Source organism: Notamacropus eugenii, chromosome 3 (genome assembly GCF_028372415.1).
Source record: "Notamacropus eugenii isolate mMacEug1 chromosome 3, mMacEug1.pri_v2, whole genome shotgun sequence".
Lineage (NCBI taxonomy): Eukaryota > Metazoa > Chordata > Mammalia > Diprotodontia > Macropodidae > Notamacropus > Notamacropus eugenii.
Genome location: NC_092874.1, coordinates 389,179,156 through 389,203,005, shown reverse-complemented (window position 1 = coordinate 389,203,005; position 23,850 = coordinate 389,179,156). Strand labels below are relative to the sequence as shown.

The 23,850-nt window shown below is 39.7% G+C and overlaps 2 protein-coding genes and 1 long non-coding RNA gene across 16 annotated transcripts in view; 1 reads left to right on the top strand and 2 right to left on the bottom strand.

Moving 5' to 3' along the window:
* Positions 1 to 23,850, bottom strand: part of CHLSN (cholesin) — a 366,272-nt gene that overhangs the window by 161,458 nt on the left and 180,964 nt on the right. The window lies entirely within an intron of this gene.
* The window catches only part of GPR146 (G protein-coupled receptor 146), an 89,200-nt gene that overhangs the window by 48,060 nt on the left and 17,290 nt on the right, over positions 1 to 23,850 (top strand). Inside the window, exon 2 of one of the 3 annotated variants that reach the window (XM_072597753.1) lies at positions 599 to 655. The exons of 1 other annotated variant lie outside the window; for it this stretch is intronic. The gene's annotated coding sequence lies outside the window, so the exon portion shown is untranslated. Of the gene's footprint in view, positions 1 to 598; positions 656 to 5,591; positions 12,714 to 23,850 lie in introns of those variants that run through there. One more of the 3 variants, XM_072597754.1, reaches the window with a different exon arrangement.
* On the bottom strand, positions 3,130 to 23,463 carry LOC140497158 (uncharacterized). The gene is made up of 2 exons (XR_011964555.1): positions 21,060 to 23,463; positions 3,130 to 3,445 (listed from the first exon to the last, which is right to left on the bottom strand). It is a non-coding gene; the product is annotated as an uncharacterized lncRNA (long non-coding RNA).

The window sequence follows — 23,850 nt, the reverse complement described above, 5'->3', positions numbered from 1 at the left end:
GTAAAGTCTAGATTTGGGGAAAGTGGCTTGACTTTTTGCCCTCAAAGTACAATTAAACCTTCCTTTCCCCAGGAAGGCTTGTTCTTTAGCCACTGGAGGCTTTCAAGTAGCCAAAGGGGAACGAAAGTGAACCCAGAACGGGCAGAGTCCTATTTGCATGTCACTGGACAAACTGAGCAAATGTTAACTGAAAAACTGAAGCAGGTATCTGTCCAGGTCTGAATTCAGCTGAGAAAAACCCCGCAGTTCTTCAGCTGTACATTTTAAAAGTATGTGTTGGAAGACTAATTAAATAGAACTTAGAGAGAGAATCGGAACACTGGAGGCGTGGAGGTCAGGGCTTTGGCTCAGACTCATACGCCTGCAAGCTTGCTACTTAGTAACAGAGAAAATGGCATTGTTGAAAAGTTGTAGCTTTTAGGGTATTAGTTAGCCCAGTATAAACAAAGTAACAGAAGAGAAATAGAACTGACTATAGCCGGAGGACACACTTCTTCACTCCTGCTCAAGTCTCTGCCCAGTCCAGTTTTTTCTGTGTGGGAGTAAAACCAAAATACCCCAAACCAAAAATATGTTTTCTTTCTTGTGTCCCCCCTAGATACCACAACAGTGCCTGGCACATAGTAGGAGCTTAATGGTTGCTGAAGCACAGCTAGTAAGTATAAATCTTGACTCCTCTTAGTTTTATTGACTGTTTCCTTGCTTGCAGATTCCCCAGGCCAAAAGGCCTTATGGCTTTGTCCTGGACTAGGGTTAGGTTTTCAAGGCCCTCCCTGTCAGATGATTTCAGCAATTATTTTTAGATGGTTCCTTGCTTTCTGTAGGCAGACACTTATGTTATTCATACCATTGTGATTTCTCTCATGGCATTTCCTAGGCAGGTTTTGGCTCTAGAGTGGGTTAGTGTTAATAGAACATTTTTTTCCCAAAATATTTTTATATAAGTATGACTGTAAAAGGAAGTCGGCTGGTCAAGGAGGGAGTATGAGAGAGAAGACAATGGGCAGCCTGTGTGCTGTGTTGGTGCCCTTAAGAGATTTCAAGTACAAGGTGACAGCTCATGGTGCACTGGGGAGCTTTCCTGTGGAGAAGTGCAGAGGGATGTTAAAGAGAATCCCACAGGCTGGGAAGGCATAAAGGAGTTGCAATCTGTGCCACTGGAGGGGTTGCACACACTGATGAAATCATAGATCTATCAAAGTATGCAAACAAACAAATTAGAAAGGATGTGCCAGGAAAGAAAAAATTTGGAAATGACTGATGGGGGCCTATTGATTCTCTAATTTTATTTATTTCCCATCATTTTGCATCATCTTTCTATTTCCAGTTAGTTTCTCTTTCTGCTCTCCTTTTCTTGTCCAGGGACAGGAACTATTCTTTTTGTTCTTAACTGGAAGAGGGGAAAAAACCCATCCTAGCCAAGACTCCAGATTCAGGTCAAGGGGGAACAGTAATGGAATATTTATTTTTGTGATCTTGTTACTGGAAATGAATGTGAATGTGAATCAAATAAGTTAAAACAGAGACAGAAATGAATGTATCCATCTGAACAGGGAAGTCTGACCAATTACTTCTTCAGTTAATATCATGTCAGCATAATAATATTTAAAAACACATGACAAAATACACATGACAAAATGCTTTTTTGGCCAGAGAGAAGTAATTGGAAAAAACCTATATGGCAAATTTTTCTATTAAAGGACTTTTAAAGGACTCATTAACCATAATATGATGATACTACAATATTATGATCCAGTGATTCATGATGAAAAAGCTATCCTCTTCCAGAGAAAGAACTGATGTTATACAAAAACTGAGTGCATATTGAAGTGTACTTTTTTCACTTTCTTTATGTTTTTGCTTTTTACTTATTTTTTTTTTTGCATCATGGCTGATAGATATAATGAATCACATGACTACTCTATGCAAAGAACTGATTTAAGTTACAGAGAATAAGCCATTCCCCAACTGAGAAGAGGTCTAAGGATATGAACAGACAGTTTTCAAGGGAAGAAATCTAAGCTATCCATAACCATATGAAAAAAGATGTTCTAAATCACTAATAACTTGAGAAATGCAAATTAAAGCACTTCTGTGGTTCAACCTCACATCTGTCAGATGGCAAAGATGTCCCCCCAAAACTGACAAAAGTCAGAGTAGTTACTGGAAAACAGATACATGGATGCGCTCACCCTTTAATGGGTCCAACCCCTCTGGAAAGCAGGGTGGAGTTATACACGTAAAGCTCACTAATTTTAACAGGGCTTACCTGGGGACAGCAGGTATGTCACTATAATTTAAAAGATTCTTAAATCTTGGCTCTGTCCATGACTAATTATGTAACCGTGGGCAAAATAATTAACTTCTTAAGTTCTCTCATCTGTAAATATGATGAATTTGGCTAATTGGTCATCTAACCTGAGTCTCAGTTTTGTTACCTGTAAAGTGGCAATGAAAAAATTTTAACATTCTACCTTGGAGAGTTTATGAGTAAAACCCTTTATAAACTCTAAGGTGCCATATAGATCTGAGCTACTGTAATTATGAAAGGTAAGACCAATAAAAAATGAAAGGAGAAGGCTGGATCTCTAACATCTCACTTCAAACTCTAAACTCTAAACTCTTGTTATTCCCTGGAAATTTGGTGAACCATTCATCTCAGTTTCATTGAAATTGTCTCATTATAGCCTTGAATTTACCAGTGTACTGAAACTGGCCCACTTCATATTAATTCTGGAGGATGTTTTAAATTTGTAAAGTATGAATTATAGTATATTTTGCGAAGAAATTTGATTTTCTTCTTTTAAAGTTATATAATAACTTGAGGCTTTACAAATGTGTCACCTAATAAAACATCTTGAGGAGTTCTGCTTTAATAAATATTAAGAATTATTTGTAATAGCATATCAACTATGTATAAATGGAGTCTTCCAAGGTGAATTAAATGATTTGTTTCCTAGAATGGTTTAAACACCCTCCACCCCCCCACCCCACCCCCGCAACCTCCAGCCTAATGTCTACTATTAACTTGCTTCTAGCAAAACCCATTTTCATGATGGATATAGTGTAAAACTACACAATCTTGAACAGTTTCTATCTGAATAAGCACACACTCTAAACAAGGCCAGGGGTAGGGCGAGGTAGAGATTTTATATAAACTCTCTTACATCAGATATCCTTGTTGATTTCAAAATTAGATGGAAGCCCAGCATAAGTTGCTCACAACTCCAGGATATCCCAAGATGTCCAGTGAGGAAAACCTCTCACTAGTTTTGCTCAGATGCCCATTCTATGCATCCTGCTTTAGAATTTAGTTAAATATATATCAATCAGATAAAAATCATAAGAAGAAAAAAACTTCTGGGCATTGCAGTGAGATGTCTTCCTTTGCTGCAACCTTGCTAAAGTGGCAGGTCCCTCTCTTTGCATGGTGCATAAATAATTCCTAAGGACACAAAAGAAAATGTCAAAGTTTCACAGAATATGTTAAGATAAGATAATCCACATATCAAATGTACAGACCAGGTCTGATAAAGCCATTTAGCAAAAGCATCAGAGAGTACAACTGCTACACTTTGGGTCTAAGTGGATTTCAACCCCAAATCCTAACTTCTTCCTAACTATAACCACTGGAACTACACCAAAATAAAAATATCCCTAAAGATGCCAAGTTTTTTTGGTGAGAACTGATTTAACTCAAATTTCTTGGCTTGCACTGAGTCAGCTGGTCTTTTCTCTGTTCCACTCCCCAGTCATTCTTACTAAATATAACAGCTGTCAATCTTCCCATACACTTCCACTTTCCTACTGGGCCTGGGCCTTGGTCTTTAGAGGCAAGGCTAGAGACGGCATTTGGAATCAATGTCTCACTGTCCTTCCATAAAGCCAATCCCAAACTTCCCCTCCCTTGGAGGGCAGCCTGGTACAGCTGGAAGCAGCGACGGATTTCCAGTCAGAGGATTTCGTTTAGGTCCTGACTCTCTCATTTACTACTTATATGACCTTGAGAAAGTAAACATATCTCTCTGGGCCTCAATTTCCTCATGTGCAAAATGATGAGACTGGAATAGATGACCTCTGAAGTCCCTTCCAACTCTAAGTCTGTGGTCCTGTGAACTGGACATCTGCCAGGCAGGCTGTCAGCTAATCCGTGCCTTTAGCAGAAGTGATTGCTGGGGGAATCAACAGAAACTGGGGAAGTTCTGCCTAGTGGCCTGGAAACAAGGAAATCTGCCCAATTTGATTTGGGAATTTTGTTTTACTATACCTCTCCTTTCTAAGTACCCTGACCTCCCCAAAATATACAGTCTTTCTTCATACAGTGAGAGAATGAGTTGAGGATCTAAGTAATGTGAATAAGCACTGCCATTCATCAGGTAAAGCTATCTGTGGATTTAATTAAATTTTGAAAAATTATTCATAGATAGAACCGGAATAACCAATCGTCTGGCACACTTATTTTCTGCTTTGTATGAGTCAGAGATTCTATATTTCCAAAAATCAAAATACTGATTAGGAAATCAGAATATTTTTCATCTTAACATTCCATTTTAATAGATCCTATTAAATTTAACCACAATAGACCAAACTGAATTGTCTTTTTTTTTTTGAAGTGTGAAGCATTAGGGGTCTATTACTTCTACCTGAGTCTTGGAAAGATCATATTCAAGAACAAGGATAATCTGGGTACCAGAGGAAACCTTCATAAGAAAAGGTTGAAAAAAACATAGGGAGATAAACTCTCTAAAGCAGGAGTTCTTAACCTTCTTTATGCCAAAGACCTCTTCTCAGAATAATATTGTTGTTGGGTTTTTTAAGTTTGCAATTGAAGGAAATGCCAAATTTCAGCTGGAGGCTAGTGAAAATAAAGATGTGGTTTTTTTCCCCTCAATAAGTTCATGTGTCCCCAGGGAATCCCTGGATCCCAGGTTAAGAAGCCCTGTTTGAACTCAAGTCAAACTGTTCCTCCCTAAGTCATGAAATGCTAAGAACATAGATACTTATTCTGCTACAGGTCAAAGCCCAAACCCCTGTAAGGACTTGAATATCCACTGAACTAGAATTTTTAGCTTTTTGATTTTCAGGCAAAATTTCCTTAGAGTAACTGCTTTTTGAAATCACTTAGGCTTGAAGCAAGATCTAACCTTTCTAATTTAGCACAATGTAGTTAACGAATCAGAGCAGGGAATAGCAGTAGCCCAGAATAAGCCAGGTGACAGTAAAAAGGTTATAAAATAAGTGAAAATCCAATTCTAGTACCCAGTTCAGAAGTTGAACACTTGGTAGGCCACACATGTTAAAAAGTATTCTCCTTTCCTCAGTATTTCCCCAACCCCTTCTACTTCTCTTCTCATAATTCCTCCTGGCATATTTGTGATTTCATTGATATGAGCCCTTCCTCCACCAACACAGCCCAACCATGCCTTCTCCCCCTGGAGAATTCTTGTCTCTATCTTTCTACAAATCTCTAATTCTTTTAATATGTTGTGGACACAGAAGGAAGTCTGAATTTGCCCAAAACCAGTGACAGTAGACGTGGATTTGCACAGTGCCTGACACATAGTAAGTGCTATGTAAATGTTAACTGTTGTCATTGTTGTTAATCTTTGTAGAGGGGCTATGGGCCAATCGATAAACATTTATTAAAATGCCTGCACTGGACAGAGTACTCAACAGAAGAGTTAAGGCCTGGGTTTGAATGCTACTTTGACACTAGCTGTGTGTCCATGGGCAAATTACTAAACCATTTCTGGGCCGCAGTTTACTCATCTGTAAAAGTGATATATATATTTTTTTTAATGGAGATAATACTTACTTCAAGTGGTTGTCTGTAAGGTGTGAATGAGAGAATATATTTAAATGGTTTTGCAAAACTTGAAGCAAAAACATATAAAACTGGATAGAATATAAATGTTAACAGAATCTTCACCTGTACCTGGCCCAGTGCTTGACACAAAGTAGACATATTTAATAAATGGTTGCTGATTAAGCAAAAATACCTAAGTTTTTCTACCAACAGGATAACCAAGAGGTGACAATCCCTAAGACATGCTTAACTTTACTGAATGTTGTGAATTCTCTGTTGCTGCTACTTAATGGAGGCACAGGCAGGCACTCAACAGATTTGTTACTGCATGTACCATAAATCTATCCAACGATTATTGTTTAAAAAATATGTATTACACAAACCCAGAAAACTATGTCAGGCAAGAGGCAGGATACAAAAGTAGCAGAAAAACAATCCCTGTCCTGAGAGATTTTAAATTCTTTTGAGAAAGCAAGACCTACATGATGCTTGAATCAACTTCTACTTACTTTGTACATATTCTTTATTTACTAACACATACCCTACCCCACGCCCCATAGAATATAGGCCCCTTGTGGACAGAGGCCATCTTGCTCTTATGCTAGATTGTATGGTATGGATTGTAAATGTTATACAACTTTGGAAGATGGCAGTGAATGAAATGTAGGGTTTGAGGCAAGGAAGGGCTGAATGAGGAACACAGGCATGGAAGCAAATAATCACCATACCCACAGAAATCTCAGCCTTAGGCACAACATTCATGTTGGCAATTCACTGCCTCTTCCTAGTTAACCCAGCTGGGTTTCCTGGAACAGAACAGAATGGTTCCCCTCCTCCTGAGTATTATACACTTCCTTATAAGTCAACTGGAAAGCACTGGTGATCTAAACAGAATTTAGGGAACTGGCCACATATAAATATAGCCATTTATGTAAAAAAAAAAAAGTATTCGTTTCCATATAACTACATACACAAATAACTTAAACATTATACCCATCAATCAAATTGTATGACCAAAGGATAAAGGAAATCTGCCATTTATAAAATATCTATTGCCAAAAAAAGATGCAAGACCCAAGTACGTATTTTCAGCTAAGAAGCACTAACAGTGAACCAAACTATTTTGGTTTCATCCCCCCCCCAAACAGAGATCAAATGTAAATAAGCCTCTCTTTGGACTATGTGTTGGAGACAAAGACACTCCAGTTTCTGGCCATTAGTCCTGAGTCCACTGGGTGTGGGACGTTGTGGGATCTTATCAGCTGCTACTACAGAAAAACCAGAAACCCAGAAAAATGAGAACTCTTAATACAGTCACAAACAAGAAAAATGTGGCGAAGGGTTTCTTGTCATGTCTTGAGAGGGAGGGGAGGAGGAAAACCTCTTTTTTTTTTGTCTTTCTCTTCTACAAACTACTTTTTCCAGTTAAATGGCTGGTCATGTAATAGTGATAGTAGCCATACTTTATGAGAGGGTGCTGAGGCACCCAGAATTCCCCTTTAGTTAATCAGGAGCCCTAACACCGGGACTGAAGACCAGAAGCTGTATTATTTATTAGACCAACACCAAGGCAGGTTTAATAAAGAGCTAGTTAACATTTCTGTGGAGCTTATTATATGCTAGAAACTTGTGCCAAATGTTTTATAGACACTATCTCATTTGATTGTCACCACCCTAGAAGACAAGTGCTATTGTTATCATCCCCATTTTACAGATGAGGTGAACAGATTTAAAGTGATTTGCCCAGGGTCACACGGCTATTAAGTGTCTGAGCTCAGATTTGAACTCAGGAAGATGAGTCTTCCTGACTCCAGGCTGAGGATCAGTCTACCCTGCTACTGGCTGTTATCTTATCTTTACCTTCTTAGACACTGGAAGCTAGAATGAACTTGCAAAAAATAAAAAATAAAAATTAGATTGATTTTCATGACTCTAAAGTCAGGAAACCAATTAGACTTCTCTCTTTCCACTTCTCATTTTACTACAGTTAGTAAGTACAGCTAACAGCTAGTTAGCAAAGTAAATCCTACATATTTTTGGAATCTTATTTACATTTCAGAGCTATAAAACTATTATCTTCCCCTGATTGAAGGTAAGTTTTCTTTGAAAACCCAGTCTAATATACATCCAGATGGATTTTTGCCATTTCCCCTCTATTATTTACTCACCTCCCCAAGGGAAAGGCCTTTCATGCTGATAAAACTGTATAAGGGGGTCTAATGCTAATTCTCTTGTTTCCTTTGAAAGATAACAGATATAAGGCTTGGTTCAGGAGGCTACTCGAGTTCCCCCAAATCAGAAATGGCAACTAGGCAAACTGCAATTATTTTGGATTTCGAGTACAGGTATATTAAGTGTAGCACTCAGAAGATAATGGTCCCTGCTCCTATTCTGACTGAATACTATCAAAACTTCTCAGAGCCTCTTAGCATCCATAGTCCAGAACAATCCACTAACGTGACATGGTGATAGGAGTATCTGAGGTGTTGCCCTCAGGTAACCCAGGCTGGTTTATAAATTAGAGTAAGAGCCTACAGCAATCAGACAAGTTTAATGACACTCTCTCATCCAATTTAGTCAGGAAGTCTTGGGGAGACAGCTGGAATAAGGTGGTGGATCAGCTCCTCGGGAATAAAAAGGGCTTGATACATACACAAGCACTAACAAATCTATCTATGAATGTACACCATCACAAGGAGGTCTGCTCCCACCCTTCATGCTACCCTGGGTGCTCATTTTAATCCATCTGTGGTAACACATTCCTTTCAGGTTCATAGGATCATAGACTTTGAATTAGAAAGGACCCTAGACAGTTCTAACTTCATTTCAACTGCACATTTTAAACACTTGTGCAGGGCGGGTATCAGGACATGACTGTGATTTGTCTTGCAGTATATTATTAACAAATCCTCAATGTCTCCATTACTTGACTCACAACCTTAAGTCTGTTAAAACTGCACACTTTGAACTACAATGTTGTTCATTCAGTCATGTCTGACTCTTCATGACCCCACAGACCATAGCATACCAGGTCCTTCCATCCACCACTATCTCTCAAAGTCTAATTTCATGTTCATTATTTCTATGACACCATCTATCCATCTCATCCTTTGCTGTCCCCTTCTCCTTTTGCCTTCAATCCTTTCCAGAATTAGGCTCTTTTCCGAGTCCCATCTTCTCATTATGTGGCCAAGGTATTTAAGCTTCAGCTTTAGTATTTGACCTTCAAGTGATTCATGTGAGTTTATTTCTTTAACTATTGACTGATTTGATCTCCGTGCTGTCCAAAGGACTCTCAAAAGTCTTCTCCAGCACCACAATTCAAAAGCATCCATTCTGTAGCACTCAATTTTCCTTACAGTTCAACTCTCACAGTCATACATTGCTACTAGAAAAACCATAGCTTTGATTACTGTTGGCAAGGTGATATCTTTGCTTTTTAGTATGCTGTCCAGATTGCCATAGCTGTCCTTCCAAAGAGAAAATATCTTTTAATTTCATGATCTTTGAGCCCAAGAATACAAAATCTGACACTGCTTCCATTTCCTCTCCCTCTGTTTACCAGGAAGTGATTGGGGTCAGTTGCCAAGATTTTAGTTTTTTTTCCCTATATTAAATTTTAATTTTTTATCCTCTCCTCTTTCACCCTCATCAAGAGGCTTCTTAATTCCTCTTAACTTTCTGCCATCAGAGTGGTATCGTCTGCATATCTGAGATTGTTATTTCTCCTAGCAACCTTAAATTCATCCAGCCTGGAATTTTGTATGATATACTCTGCATATAAGTTAGATAAATAAGGTGGCACTATACAGCCCTGCTGTATTCCTTTTCCAGTCTTAAACCAATCAGTTGTTCCATGTTCAGTTCTAACTGTGCTTCTTGACCTGAATACAGGTTCCTCTGGAGACAAGTAAGACGATCTGGTTCTCCCATCTCTTTAAGGACTTGCCACATTTTGAATTACAACGCTTAATAGCATTCAAGTCATCAGATATTTACTGAATATCTTAAAAGTGCTTAGTACAGGAAGGGATTTGACAGGAATACTAGTAGAAAATTAAACAAAAATATAAACACAAATTCCCTTTTGGAGCCAAATCACTTAAAAAAAAAAGATAAAGGGGAGAAGATGCTTCAAAATGGATAATGATTCATTTCTATGATCCTTTACATACAGTGAAGGGTTTTTTAGTGCATTTAGTATAGAATTCAATTTACAGAAAACTGACTCAGATACCTTCCCGGGGATACATGTATTGTGGATGATACAGCATGATACTAAAGAATTTGAAATACAAGAAAATCAAGTATAACTCCAACTAATATCATTTGGTTCCATGAAAACACAATGTTAGACAACTTACCATGAGACTGTTAGCTCCACAGAAATGATATTATAAACAGTTATATGGAGGCTTCCTAACTCTGGAGTGGAGTTTGATTATAATGCCTTAACAATGACACTACAATGATCTTGACCAGGGAAATTTTACACAGGTTATAGTTTGGATCAGACTCTAGCCTTTATAATTCAGAGTCCAATAAGCCAATAAATTTTATTATACATTGAAACCAAGGAAGCTAACGTTACCCTTCCTACTATGACCTTGGATGCACTGTACAGGACTGCAGGGCACTGCTGTGGTGTATATAAGCTCAAGACCATCCTTGTGGAATAGTCTGGATACAACCACCAGTCCCATTGAACAGACCCAGAAATGAGGGAGTTCCCATTCAAAGGTGTCCAAAGGGGCACATTTACATTTCTAAATTAGGGCGAATGGTCTCTTTTTGGCAGTCTCTCATCCTGGTCCCAGGGAAACAACAACAAACACTTAATAAACATCTACCTAACAAGTCCCATACCTAGGTACAGAGAATACAAATGTGGGGAGAAAATACAGCCATGGCTTTCATGCTCAGAAGAGGTATGTGTAAAAACTCTTTTACATTTCCTAATGCAACACTTTGTAAAGTACCTAGCACAGAGTAGGCACTTAATAGGTTTTCACTGCCTGACTAAAGGTGCTTTGGAAATTTCAAGGCCATCTAACTCACTCCCATGGAGAGTATGATCCTCCTAAGAAGCTTGGTCTATGGCTCCAATCTCCATATTTTCAGTCTCATACCTGGCATCCCATCCTGTGTTGTGAAAAGAGGGCAGAGCCAGTTGTGAAGTGTAGAGGCAGGAATACTTATCCAAGAGCCAAGAGGTGGAAATTCTCACCTCAGATTTGCTACTCACCAGACATGTCACTTAACATCACTGAATCTCAGTTTCTTCAACTGTAAAATGGGAGGAGGGTATCTGAAGTGGATATTTCTAAGTAAATTTATAAGCCTGATTTCTAAGGTCTCTTCTTACCTTAAAATCTAACTGTCCTAGGATTGAAAAAAGAAACCGTGAGGGTCAGGTTGAAAAAAAATATTTAGCCTATTTACTTTACTTTTAGGATCATAGGATTATCATATACTTTAGGCTGGAGGGACCTTAGTAGGTGCAAACCCCTCTCCTTCCCCATTTTATAGATGAGGAAACTGAAGCCCACTAGGGTCACTTAGCTAGCAAGGGGCAAAATTAGGTTCCTAACCCAGGTCTTTTGACTTCATATCTGATGTTTTTTCCATTTCTCAGTTTTTCCCCAAAATATTTGATTACTCCCATGAACTCATTTTGAATAAACCAGAAAGATACAGTAAAAATATGCCATTAATAAGTGAGTTATCTTTGATCCATCACTCAGCTCCCAAATGAGCTCGCATTCCGTATAATTCTACATCATGACACAGAAGGGTTTTTAGCTCTTGAACTAGAATGTGGTACAAAGGGACTGGGGAGGAGGGAGGCTGACTCTTTTAACCTTTTTCAAACATCTCATTATCACAATAGTAACACAATTAGAAACCGGTTTTCACTTTGCAGAGTCAGCTTGCAAAGGCCATCTTGAAACAAAAGAAAGTTAGGGATGGCTCCCAAAATAGCAAGCAAACCATGGTGTGGGGGAAGAAGGGGGTGGATATGGAAGGCACAAATTCAGAAGCTTATTTCTACTTGGGGAAAAAATGGTAATATGGAAACTAAGGCATTCATCATTCAATCATCCTGATCTAAAACCAAGGCTAATTAGAATGTGATCTGAATCACTGAAATAAGGATCATTTAAGCTTGGGGGTGGGGGAAGCCACAGAACCAACTGGTGACTTGAAAAATCTTACTAATGTTGGTGGGGATGGAGAGTATTGAGAAGCAGACGTTTTTATCATTCAAGTGCTGTGCATGGCCTTTTGAGACATTTCAGAAGCCTATGTGGTAAACCACTCCACACACTAATATAAAGACCATGGTAAATTCATTTTCAGCTACCATCCTGTTTGCATATATGTAGTCATTTTGTCTTACTTAACTTTTACAGGCTTTTTTAGCTCCTCTTAATACAATAACACCATTCATTTAACTCAGAGAAACAAATGGGTGCTTTAAAAAATACAACTCTAGCAAAAATGTCCATAACTGGCCACACCGGCAAGCAGCCTCAGGGCAATGATCAGGCCCCAAGATTAATGCCCCCTGAAAGTCTCCCCCTGTCTTAATCACTTAGAGATATCACGACTGAGGGCTTGTTTTTGTAATACATTCAGCCAATGAAAGCAGACAGCTAAGGCTTAGAGGATTAAGGGTATGAGTGTAAGGGAGGGGAAAGGGGGGAGTCACGTGTGTACACAGACAGAGTTCAGCCTGGCTCACAAACCTGAGGGCACCAGGCTCGTCATACTTTTCGGTAAGCTGTGATAACCTCTGTGGAGAAGCAAAGACAGTGCAGCCTGGTTGGATTTAAATGGAGAGGTGACCGGAAGACAAAATGTGTCCGCCTGCTATCAAGTAAAACCCCAGGGTGGCATTTATTGGGTGAGTGTTCCCCATCCAAGAAATCCACATTGCGATTGCAGCTTATACTTTTCTCTGTAAAACTCAGTTGCAAGTGTTTCACACCCAATGGGTTGAACGGGAGAGTAACTCATTCTTTCAAATCTTTCCCCTCTCACACACATGCACATGTGTGTATGTGTATATGGGTGTGTATACATATTTACCTATATACTGTCTTGTTATTAATGGGCTGTCATTAAGTTTGCTGAAGGGAGACTGTATGGTAGCTCTGAACTGAAGGTATCAACCTTCTCTTCATGCCACAGTTGTTAATCTTAACAGCTACTGTTTCTTTAGGAATTAGCATGGCTATGGTGAAAAGTTTCTTCTGACAGGTCAAAGGCTATCCTTTTGGGTAGTTTGTGGTTGGTGCCTCCATCTTTTTATTATTATTATTTTCAACCATGAAATCTCAGAGTGTATCTTTAGATGGACTGGCTTCCTGAAGCAAAAAGGATTCATTCTGAGAGAAAAGCTCATTTATTTCAAGGAAAAGTGGTACTTTATAGTATATCATCATCATATTATACCTGCAATAGGTACTACAATTTAGCATTTGTTACTGTTAGAGAAAATGCTAAGTCGGTCATTTTTCATTAACTAATTCCACTCTAGGTCACTGAATAGTTGTTTGTGGTAATGAACTTAGCAACAGGGCAATTCATTCTGAACCTGAAGCAGATTATTAATGGAGATACATTTATAAAAAGACTTCTGTCTCCCTAGGAATACTCAAATTGATCTTAAGTGAGAGGTCCTAAAATCTACCTAATAGTTGAGCAGACTGACAAAAAGCTCTCCTATCTTAACTGTAGGATTCCCTATAAGTATTCCTTTTGTGGGAAAAACTCAAAACAAAAACAAATAAACAAAAACCAGGGGAATGAAGTGAATGGTTTAACAACTCTTACAAATACATGCAAGCCAGAGATGCGAGACCATCTTTTTTAGGACTGGCATAATTCCTGATTTCAACTAGTGCCACAGCTAGGAATTCTTGAGCCTAGGACAAATTAATATGGGAGGTGGGGTGAGGGTGAAGGTAGGTGGACCCAAAACAGTTTTCAGTGGGTGCAGCTATGCTGGGGAAAGGGGCAGCCTATCATCTCCCTCTCTTCTCCCAGATCATAACTCTGCTCTTCCATCCTTTTCAAGGGCCCCCCTTCTCCCTCAATCCCTACAGGGGAATGATCTGGCAATCCTGCAAGGAGCAAGGATGGTGATCTCCAGATCTCTTGCAGGAGAGAAGTAAATTCCCCTTTTGCAGTGCCCAGGACAAAATAAGCATCCCATCCTAGTAATAGCTCTGAGCTACAAAAACAGTAGCTCAGACGTCCAAATGGACAGTTTTTTGAGACAAAAATTTTATATTTGTCTTTTAGCACAGAAAGTTTCGTCATATGGTAGAGAAAAGGCCTTAGGAAGAATGTAAAAGTTAAATTGGAATATGAGTGCGGGGTCGTAAGCACCTCTGAAGGCTAATGGGAGAAGATGGTAAATTCCATCCGTTATTTATGACAATAAGCATATGTGTTTTTAGGCTAGGATGGAAAAACTGATTAGACCTGTTTCGTAATTCCTATGTAAGATACTCATATTTTACACATGGGCTATATATAGGTACTGTGGTAGCAGTAATATGAATATATAGCTGGTGAGGGGTAGGGAATTGGGGGGGTTCCTTTGCTAGTTTCTAGTGTGTATATATCCACATGTGTAAAACTATTCCCAAGGGGAAAAGCTAAGCACTTCTGGAAGCTCCATTTACTCTCTCAGGCCACACGAGTACCATGTGGTACACTCAAGCAGTAATTGACTAAACGGTCATTTAATTACACCATCAGACCACTAAACAGTACCCTTGTGGCCTAAGAGAGTTAATGTAGCTTCCCCAAATGCCTGACTTACCTCAAGGGAGTAATTAACCCACTAAAAGAATCTGGTCCACTCTGCACATATCAGAACAACAAAAAAAATTTCTTACCCACTGTTTAATATGATTCTTCCCTGTTTGTTGATTCCCAGAATTCCTTGGTATTTAAGCCAGAGTTTTCACTCTGTTTCCTTGTCCTATTTGATCCCCCGACAAAGTCATTAGACTGCATTTGTGAGAGCTTGATCACAAGCATAGGATTATATGACTTCACTTTGGGAACAAGCCAAACAAGAAGGCAGCCCAGGAGAGGAAAAGGTAGAATTTTAACTGGTAGGAGGAATCATGTTTCTTTAATCTGAATTGCCAAAATCTGGGACTGATGAAGGCAAAGTTCAGTCCCAGAGGAGTGAATCGGTCTATGTTGAGGAGTCTACATGTAAAAACAAAAACAAAACTTCAGTAACAGAGAAGGGAATATAGTGAAATAAGTCAAAAGTCACATGCATTCATTATGTCTATGCACCCCATTTACTCCCTTCCCACCCACACATTCCAAAGTGAGAGTGTCCAAGTGTTGTCCATTTTTTAAATTAACCTAGTGAAACCTACAGAAACAACTGTTTCTATTGGACCAAATGTGAAAAGTAAAAATAACCTTGCTAGTTCCCCTTTCCAAAGAACAACCAACTCACTAATACCTTATATCTTTGAGATTAGACCATCATCACAACCAGCCAAAGATGGCAGACTCATGATGCCACAACAGCTGTTACTGAGACTTCTATCTATTCTCAGCAGGATCCTGTGAATTTTCAGTTTGAGCTGGACTAAGACCTCAAAACTCCCATGAGGTCTGAGACCTTAGAAGTCAAAGAACAAAGGTCCAAGGGAAAACTAAGTATTCAGTAAACAACATCCTTAGCTGCAGAGGAGCTTTGTTCCTTTGTTCAATTGGTCTAAGGCAACCAGGCCACTAAATGGTCAAGGTAAACACAAACTTTGGTTACTCAAGGGTTATTTTTATTTATTTCCAAGGAGAAGTACAAGCAAGGGCAGTGTGGTTCAGTAGAAACAGCCTGAGAGTCATAGACTTTGGCTACAACTAGTGTAACTGAGGACAGGTTTCACCTCTCTGAGCCTCAGTTTCCTTATCTGTAAAACAAGGAGACTGGATATGATAAACTCAAAGGCCTTTCCCAGTTCTCAACCTATAAGCCTATGAACCAGGTGAGTACAGTTTCAATCTCATTATTTCAGAGTTTGGAAATGGAAAAAGCAGAATGCCATTAAACCAAAACAATTTAGGTACTTAATGAGTCATATATCATTACACTGAAGGCACTGTACACAAGATGGAAATCAGCACAAGTAAGCATTCTATATTAGGAAGCTGTATGAAAGCAACAACTTATCAGCCTTTCCAAAGAAGGTCTTAGTGATTGATGTGCATTAATTGAGGCTAAAGCCTCCACCCATTATTACAAAAGTAAACAAACATTTAATGCTAACTTTTAAAAGTATTCTTGCTTATTCCAAAACACTTGTTTGGAATTCTTTTGGAGCTGGAATCTATTAATTTATGTTAATTCCATAAAAAGGTCTGAAAATCTAACTTAATTAATGAAGTATTTAATTTATAATAGCTCCCCTTCTTGCCCAACACAGTACTAGGCACATAGAGAGATGCTTGGTGACTGAGTCAATCAACAAACATTTATTAATCACATGGCCCTGGGTATACAAAGGCAAACTCTGTTCAATTTTGGCCAAACACATTTATTAAGCATCTAGTATTTGCAAAGTACTATGAAGCACAACCTCATCTTTCCCTCTCACTAAGTGTGTAAAGCTTAAGTGATCCTAAGATTGATTAAATCATAAGATGTATCTGTGGTCAACTGGATTACTGCAACTAATCACAAAGGAAGAAACACAAATTCGAATTCTGGGGTCAACAGGTTTTTTACATTTAAAACCATTCATTGATTGGAGGAGGCAAAAACAAGAAGAGGAATGGCTTTGGCTCGTGGTCTGTTGTTTGCCCATCCTGTCCTGCCTTATCCTGTCCTGTCTTTTCCTTTCCCAAAACCTTAAACCTACTGCACTCTGAAGCTGGGACACCAATGGGCCCCTGCCAAAGGGCTCTTCTGGACCCTCCTGGTTTCAGAGTGATTATCAATAGTAAGTGTTGCTGTTTCCCTCCCAGCCTGATGTCTTTCTTTTTCTTGGTCTCATTAAAGGGGCCATGCCCGGGCTATTTCTTAAAAAGGCCTATTCAATGAACTGGGGCAGCTAGGTGGTGCAGTAGATAGAGCACCAGTGCAGGTGTCAGGAGGACCTCAATTCAAATCTCACCTCAGACACTTGACTCTCACTAGATGTGTAACCTTGGGCAAGTCACTTAACCCCAATTGCCTCATCCTGGGTCATCTCCAGTCATCCTGATGAATATCTGGTCACTGGATTCAGATGGCTCTGGAGGAGAAGTAAGGCTGGTGACCTGCACAACCCTCCCTCACTCAAAACAAAGTCAAGTGCAAGTCATGTCATCATTTCTCTGATGGCATGGTCTTCTTCGGCAAGGAAGGACTAACACGCCCATCCCTGAATTAGATGATATCATCCATTCCTCTTCTACACGTAGTGTCCAGTGAGGCAGTTAGGTGGTATCCTGGGTAGATTGCTTGATTTGGAATCAGGGAGAACTGAATTTAAATCCTGCCTCAGACACTGACCAGACAGCTATATGACCCTAAGCAAGTCTATTGACAAAGGCAAAATAAAATCTTAAGGTTTTAGTTAAATTGATTTAGTTACCTTTATAGCAAGGAAGCACAAAGTAGTATAATTTTCTTACCTAAAAAATTGTATTATTGATTTTTAATTTCTGTTATAGTGTGGATATCCAGACCCCTACTTTCTTTCTCTCTGTTTCTCTGACACACTTATTTATTTTTTTTTAATTTTACAATACTACTCATGGCAGTTTTACAACAATCAATGGACCTTAACTGAGGCCTCTCCTATTCTTTGAATCATCTCTGACTGATTCTCTATCATATCTCCTAAGATGAGATTCCTGAACCTTCTCCTCAGAATGTCAAGTTTATCCCCCATGCTCCTCTAACTTTATTAAGAAAATTTAAGCCAGTCCTGTAAGCTTCTTCATTTACCCTCCATAATTGAGGACAACTGATTTTAAATGCACTGTGGACCTTCAAGGAGTAAAAGGACCTGGGTTCACATCTTGGTTCTGCCACTTATCACTTGTGCGACCTTGGGCAAATAATTTAATTTCTTTGAATCTCAGTTTCTCATCTGTAGAACAAGAAGGCTGGACTAAATGTCTCCTAAGTTCCCTTTTATTCCTGAATCTATGCTCCTATGATTATAAAGAGAATGAAGTGGTCAGTTCTCTTCCTTGGCAAAGCTAAACCTTTCAAGTGTGCCCTGGATCCCATTCATTCTATGACAGTGCTCCAGGCATCACTCCTCTTCTTCAATCTCTGCCTCTCTTTGCTTTCCCTTCTGCTCACAAACATGCTTAGGTCTCAGCAGCCTTAAACAACAACAACAACAAAAAAACCCTCTCTTCCGCCTTGCTACCCCCTCAATCTATTTGCCCCTCTCTTCCCTTGAGAATGAGAACACTCTTTACTCTCTGCCTCAACATCTTTAATATCCACTCATTTCCCACTTTGCCAACTAATGAAATTGCTCTTAAAGGGTTACCAATAACCTTTTCATTTTAGCCAAACCTCCAAGACTTTTCTCACTCCTTCCTGACCTCTCTATAGCATCTGATACTGATAATCATAGCCTCCCTGGTATTTACTCTTTCACAGCTTCCAAGACTCGAGCCTTTGCTGGCTCTCCTTCTGCCTGTGGTTGTTTCTTCTTTATTCACTGTTTAGCTCTATGTGGACATGTGAAGACACGTTCAAATCCTTGTCCTCTACCCCCTTCTGGGTGTTCCCTAAAAAGGCTCTCCCTTGTGAATCTCATCATTTGAGCCTTGATGCTCAAAACATTAGCCTGTGCTGGAAAAATGTAGTTCAAATTCAGCCTCACACACTCATTAGCTTGTGATCCTAGACAAGTTACTTAACTGATGTGATGTTTAATTTCACTGGGTGTTGTTCAGGGAGCACTAGCACCTCTGGTGTGAGGGCAGCTCATCCACCCTTGGTGCCATCCTTCACTCAGATCTTGTGTGTTGGGCACATGTAGCAAACACATCCAAGTAAACTGTCTCAGCAGATGGGCTAAACCAGGCTGGAAGTACTGAATGGGCCTCAAACTAGTTGGTGAGTTAGGAGGATGTCTATCCCAAGTATATATGAAGACAATCCCTGGTAGAATGAATGGATGAGAACAAGTTGTTCCAATAGCCATGACTATGGCTGAAGCAGGTGTTACAAAGTGCTTAGAGCTTGATCAGACACCAAAGATGCCAAGGTCATCCACTGCATCCCAAGCCATCATCAATTGTCTTGACTTTTGTCCTGCCACTGGAATTTGATGACTCAGGAAGAGAAAGTGAGGTGGACAGCTCTGTGCAACTCTGCTTTCCTTAAATTCAATGCATGTGCAAGTCAAGACATCCTCCATGATGTCACTGGCCCTCTTTGAAAACCAAGGACAAACAACTGCAACTTAACCTATGTTTGCCTCATTATCTTCAATTGTAAAGTACACCCATCTGCAAGAGTTGTTGTGAGGATCAAATCAGATAATATTTGTAAAGTGCTGAGCACAGTGCCTGGCAAGCCCTAAAAATGCTAGATGCTATTATTATGTCCTATGAATTCTACACTGGCAAACTTTCTCATCTCCCTAGACCTCTGTCTAGTTTCTCACCACTCTTAACTCAAGCCCCTATTATCTCTTATCTGGACTATTATAGCAGTTTCCTAATTGGTCTCTCTATCCTCTAGCCTTCCCCTGTCCAATCCATCCTTCATGTAGCTACCAAAGTAATTTTCCTAATGCACACGTCTAACCATATCGATGCCCTACTCAACAGCCTTTAGAGGTTGCACATTGCGCACATAGGATAAAACTCCTAAGCTTGGCATTTAAGGTTCTCCACAATCTGTCACCAGCCTACCTTTCCAGGCTTAGTTCAGAAACGCTTTGCATCCTATCAAGCATGCTGCATTGTTGCCAAGCAGGACTGGACCTTGATCTTTCTGCACACTTGCCTCTGTCAATCTTCTGTGCCTGAAAAGTTCTCTTTCCTCATTTCTGACTACTGAAATCCTTCTCCTCCTTCAAGAGCAAGCTGGAGAGCTGCCTCCTCCAGAAAGCTTCTCTTATTCCACAAGCTGATCTTTTCATTCTCAGTGCAGTACTGATGTGTGTAACAGCAGCTCTCATTTTATAGTATTTTATATAGTGTTTTGAGAGCCTCCTCCCAATTGGAATTTAAGCTCCTTCAGGGCAAGAACTGTGCTACGTATCATTTCTAAATTCTCTAGCACCAACTGGATAATAGTGCCATGCCCAAGGATATTACTTAATAAAAGCTGGCTGAATTGAATTGACAACTGCAGATTGAGATTCTTAAATCCAGGATTCTAGCCACAGTTAAAACCATTGACTTACTCTTGGAAAGACTTCCTAGTGTTTTTGAGTTGCGCACACAGTTGGTGGGTTTTAAGTCCTGTTTCCATTATATATTCCCTTTTGGATCCTTGGGTTTTATTATAGTTTATTAAGTGGCCTATAGTCATTATTGTTGGGCAAGTTCTTTACCAGATCTGATTTTTCCTGAATTTTGCTCACCAGAACATATACTGTCAAAACCTGCTATAGCTCAGTAAGTAATGTATTTAAGTCCATGGTTCTTTCCTTACTCAAAGTGAATAAAATAGAATATTTGAAGCCTACAGCTTCAAATGCCTACAGCTTAAGACTGCCTAATTCTACAAGTTGGAGACTTGATAGGTAAAGCATTTACATCATGAGGAGGGAGTTCTATTAATCTGGAGCTAAAATTCAGATATTCCACGCAGTCCTGAAATGTCACCTGGATTTTTGAGGATCATTCTCAGAGACTCACATGATAAATGGGGTCTCAAGATAGTAGTGTTTTCTCTTCTCACGATTTCACTTTCCTTCAGAAGCAATGAAGATATGCTAAAGAAATGAATGTATTTATTCTAACTTTATACTAAAAAGAAATAAAACTTCATTTTCCCCTCTGAAACACTAGCCCATAACACAAAGATTATAAGGGGAAGGAAAGCTATTGAAACCCCTATAAGTCTCATAAGAGGGGTTTAATGTTACTAAGAGAATTTGAACTTTGGTACTTATATCTATTAACATTCAATCTCTCCACACTTGCCACCGTGCTGGTTATTCTCTTGCCCAACCCCAACCAAATTAAACTGAATGTTTATACTTTGCCTTTAACTTGCACTCATGCTGCTTCATCAACCCACCTCTCTCCTTCATGTGTCTTCTCATTTGTTTCAGATGATCATAAAAGTCAAGTGGGTCAAACCACCTTCTACCATATGATAATCAAAAGTGTTGTGGGTTTTTTTTAAGTTTTGAAATAAGGTTTAGGAATTAATATCTAGCCTTTTAAGATATCTGTTTTGGGTGACATATGAGATTCTATGTAAACTCTATCTGGGACTAAATATGACAGAAAAACCACATGGCATGTACTTTCAACCACAAACAACACCATGAGAGTGAAGGCTTGCCTTGAGATATAAAAATAGGAGGAAGAGCAAAGATCAAGCCAACACCCTTTCCATACACTAAATTTCTGTTATAACCTAGAAAGTCTTTAAGCAGACAGATGACATTCTTGTTTTCTAACTATTATAAAGCTGATTTAAAAAATGGACTTTTTTTTTACTGCTTTCCAGCATGGAAAAACTTCCTGGGACAGGGACACCCAATATCCCACTACACTGAGCAGGAAGTAGAAACTCTCCTCTATGCCTCAGGCCCTTCCTGATCATCATGGGGGAAAGGGTGACTTCATTAATGACATCATCTTTTCACTTGCTACTAAGTGTTAAAAGTCTGCTTTCACACTCTCTGACCCAACCACACCACAGCAGGGCTCCCTCAGATCAGCGAGCAAAGACATGGTTCTGTTTGTGTTGCTGGTTTGCCTGGAAACCTTTATTTGGCTGCTGGTCATTCCTAGAGCATGGTTACCGTCCAGCCCTCCAATTCTGAGCCTACCTCATCATGGAAGATTCTACTACAGGCAGTGAAATGTATAGCTACTGCGTCACCGGGTCAGCCCTCACTTGCTTTATTGATAGGAAATTGTGTCGGGCTGGATGATGACTTCCAGAAAAACCCTCGTTTCAGTTGGCAGGGATCCTTGCCTTTGATGGTTGATGCCAAAGTTCAGAGGGACTTCTGCCCCAAGAGCCTAAGTGGTGGTCAATATCAGAAGTAGAGTGTTGTGGTTCTTGTTTTTTCTAAAGAGCCATGATTTCTGCCAGGCCTGAGTCATTCTCAAGGGTGAAGTCTGTGGTAGTCCTTCATTGTCTGAAAACTGGGGTGCCACAAGTCAAATTGTGATTCTCTTATCACCTTGGATGATCTTAACATCAGTCCATAATTCTGAGAAATGGGACCTTAATGCTTTATAGCCCTAGCATACAGAACAAATGATCATGAAGGAAGCAGAAGAGGGCATTATTCAGAAGAGTGGAGCAGGGCAACTCACTATGTAAAAATGCAAGATTATTCATTCTTGAAAGAGCTGTTCCCGGCCTAATGGTGATGCCTTCACTCGTTGCCATCACCAAACCAGCACACTGTTCACAATGGGAAGAAAGCAAAATGGTTCAAACAAATAAACTGGTCTCTAAGTGTTATTGCCAGTGAGTTTCCACATTTTTGGTCAAGAAGGAAGCCCAAAGCTTTAGAAAATTTTAAAGCTAACATCTTCCCAATAGCACATCTCTAAAGGCATCTTTAAGAAAAGTCATTTGAGGGATAAAGAGAAGGAAAAGGATATGTTGAACTTCCTTTATAAGGGTGTTCCAGCCTCAAACAAAGACTTGGATTCAAGTCCTGATTCTGACACATACTGACCTCAGGGAAAATTCACTCAAGAGATTATAATCTTGTGGGGGAGACAACATGCAAACACATACAAAGCAAGTTATGTGGAGGATGCATAGGGAATGATTAAAAGAGGGAAAGGTATGGAAACGAGAGGGGTGGGAAGGGTTCCTGCAGAAGGTGGGATTTTAGTTGGGACTTTGTTTGGATTCAGTAACAAACTGTCAAAAGCTTCACAGAAGATGCTGACTGAAAAACCATTGAATTTCTTTAGAAATAGAACTGGGTGGCACAAATGGCCACTCAAACCAGAAGACCTCACAATGAGTATTCAATGAAGTAAACAAATTAAAAATAATAACACCTTACACTTCCTCGTAGTCTCTCATCCAAGGAGTTTAAAGTACCCAACAAACATTAATTAGGTCTCACCCCACCCTTGTGGAGGCAGCTGGCTTATTATTATACTGATTTTATAGGGAGGCAGAAAGAGGTTGAATGATTTGCCTAAGGTCACCGTACAAGTCAGTGGCAAAGCCCAGATTAGAATGTCAGTGTTCCATGTTGGCTGATTCTGAAGGTACCACAAATATGGCTATCATGCTTTGGTCCCTGATAGGCCTCACTACTCTAAGAAAATGGCCTTGTTCTAAGATGCGTCACATCCATCCTTCCAGTAACTCAAAGTGCTGAAGTTGCTGGGGGCAGTGGGGTGACACAGTGGATAGAATGCTGGGCCTGGGGTCTTCCTGAAGTTCAGATCTGGCCTCAGACACTTATTTGTCTGTGTGACCCTGGGTAAGTGACTTACCTGTCTGCCTCAGTTTTCTCATCTGTAAAATGAGCTGGAGAGGAAATGGCAAATCGGTCCAGGATCTCTGCCAAGAAAACCCCAAATGGAGCCATGAACAAGAGGACACACCTGAAATGACTGAACTTGCTGAGGTCCCTGACTCCTCTTCTTGCCACTAGCTCTCCATTACCACAACTTTCCCTTTGTCCCCCCAGATTCTTCTCTCACTTTCTCTCTCTCTCTCTCTCTCTCTCTCTCTCTCTCTCTCTCTCTCTCTCTCTCTCTCTCTCTCTCTCTCTCTCTCTCTCTCACACACACACACACACACACACACACACACACATACACACACACACACAGCATCAGCTGCAGAGACTGAACTGTTTCCTATTAAAAAT